This window comes from Halyomorpha halys, unplaced genomic scaffold, assembly GCF_000696795.3.
Source record: "Halyomorpha halys isolate HHAL.00 unplaced genomic scaffold, Hhal_1.1 Scaffold1203.1, whole genome shotgun sequence".
NCBI classification, from domain to species: domain Eukaryota; kingdom Metazoa; phylum Arthropoda; class Insecta; order Hemiptera; family Pentatomidae; genus Halyomorpha; species Halyomorpha halys.
This window is the reverse complement of record NW_027108428.1, coordinates 35345-37711: the sequence shown is the minus strand read 5'-3', so window position 1 is coordinate 37711 and position 2367 is coordinate 35345. Positions and strand designations below refer to the sequence as shown.

General features: G+C 32.3%; 1 protein-coding gene and 1 long non-coding RNA gene across 2 annotated transcripts in view; both read right to left on the bottom strand.

Annotated features, from left to right (window-relative positions):
- The window catches only part of LOC106688776 (clotting factor G beta subunit), a gene marked incomplete at both ends in the record, with an annotated part of 120834 nt that overhangs the window by 89446 nt on the left and 29021 nt on the right, over positions 1 to 2367 (bottom strand).
- LOC136795613 (uncharacterized) overlaps positions 305 to 2367 on the bottom strand; it is a 5699-nt gene continuing 3636 nt past the window's right edge. Inside the window, exon 2 of the long non-coding RNA XR_010843243.1 lies at positions 305 to 1895. This is a non-coding gene — a long non-coding RNA (uncharacterized lncRNA). The remainder of the gene's footprint in view (positions 1896 to 2367) is intronic.

Here is a 2367-nt window from a genome sequence, read left to right as displayed (position 1 = left end):
CTAGCTTCTCCTTTGTTACGTGATATTCCACCTAGGTGTCTGAAAAGAATATGACCTCGAGATCTCCTCTAGAAACGTTATTGGAGTTTTATCAATGGATAGATTCTCCACTAAACTGTATCATGGTAATGTAATATTACCCACTTCACATTTTCTCGTTGTATAATTTCTTTTATACAGTTATGAATATCAATAAATAAATTGTAAAAAAAAGTCTAGAGAGCTGCTCCATAAAAGACCCTAGAGTTGTATTATTTTAGTGGTAAGGCATAAATTAGGTGAAGTAGGTATGTAAAAAACAAAATAAAATACCAAGAAACTTTTATTCAAATAATAACTATTAATAAGAATAATAATCATGTTACAATCGTATTAAAATAAATTTGTTACATGACGTACAACTTATATTCAATCACTAATTTATAAATAAATTCAATTTTTTCCGTTAGTCTGTGAACAATGATCCTTAAATTGTATCCCAAACTCTCCAATCCCACATCACCACCCTTGAAGAATGGTGCCAAAATTGGAGGATTAAAATTAATTCTAATAAATCCAACCAAATCACATTTACCCTTCGTTGTAAGCCCATAACCTCTTGCCCTAAAGTATCCTTTAATAATATCCCACTTATTCCAGTAGAACAGATCCGTTACTTAGGACTACATCTGGACAAACAACTGACATGAAATCCTCATACAAGATAAAAAGACAAGAAACTGCTCGTTGATTCCTACTATTACATCATTTACTAGACAAACGGTCTAAATTACTAATCCATTACAAAAGACTGATCTACATGACTATTATAAGGTCAATCTGAACATACGGAGTTGAGCTTTGGGGCTCCACTAAACCATCAAATTCCTCCCCAAACCAATCCTTACAGTCCAAAATCCTTTGAAAATCTTTAATGCTCCTTTCTTTGTCACAAATCAAGTCATCCATCAGTACTTCAATGTCCCATATGCTGCCGATTTAGCCAGAACCAGATACCATTCCTTCCATGATAAACTTCCCAACTACCCGAATCCACTTGTTTCTAACCTGCCTTCTCCTTCATTACCTAATAATCAACCCAGGCGTCTGAAAAGAAGATGGCTCAAGATCTTCTCCTCTAGAAATGTTATTGGAGTTCTATCAATGAGTAGATTCTCCACATGTTTGTATCATGTCACTATGTCACCTACAGCAAATTTACTTGTAAATATTTTTATACAGTGGTAAATAACAATAAATAAATTATTAAAAAAAAAATTTGTCTGATAAGGATTGAGGATAGTGACAATGCAGGCTAAGAAATCAGAATGATTCACACTAAATAGCTTGTCAATACCCAATTACGATATTGTTGTCATGCATCCTTCAACATATTTCAAATGGCATCGTCCACATAACATAATTCATGGACTTGCGTTTCTTCAAAAAAAAATTCACAGTTTTAAAATAAAACGTAAGAACAACTAACATTTCTTTATGACTTCTAGAAATATTTTTATTTGTTTTGAAGTATAAAAAAATAATAATAATACAATATTACTACTCATGATAATATTATAATTGTACAATTCATATTAATACAAATATTTAATTAATCCATTATCGTTAGAGAGGTAATAAGCACAAAAAAAAACATTTCCCTTGACTAAAAAGAAAAAAGTATTTGTGTTCGTTTATTTAAGATTATCTTCTTAATTTGATCATTGGAACTAAAATAAATAGATTATTGATTGAAACTAAAGCAACTACTAAGATGTTTATGCAGGTGAGTAAAGTTCAACATGAGTAGCTTCACGACATAACCACAATATCCTACAGTGTACCTTATTTTGTTGGTAAATTTGTGTCAAGTAGTAGTATCATGGAAGTTTTCTAAATTTTTTGGCAGTATCCACCTGAAATAAAAAAAAAGAAATTATTCTAAGAACAAAACTGTTGTAACATAATCACAACAGCATGATAGGTAGATATACAGAAATGAAAATTAAATGTAAGTAAACAAAGGGGCCTTTGGCGGCGTTTCGCACCTTATAGGTTTCTACCCGACAGGTGGGGCCCCAGTTCAGATGGCATATCAAAGAGGTTCTGTGAAAGGACCATCAGGTAAAACAGTGATACCATTAGTCATCTGTGTCAGATATACTTGGGAGGAAAGTGCCTAGGGATAGATAGGACACCCTAAATAAACGGGGGAGGCCTGCAATGACAAGACTTTCCAGTTTGTATTTGAATGCCAGTAGTAATCGAAAGAAATTATTAGAATTGATAAACTTAGAGTCAATATGAATATAAAAGGTCCCAACTGGTATTTCTCAATAGCTCATATTGTATATAGTTGTAAACATAAACTAATGCAAACCAGACTTC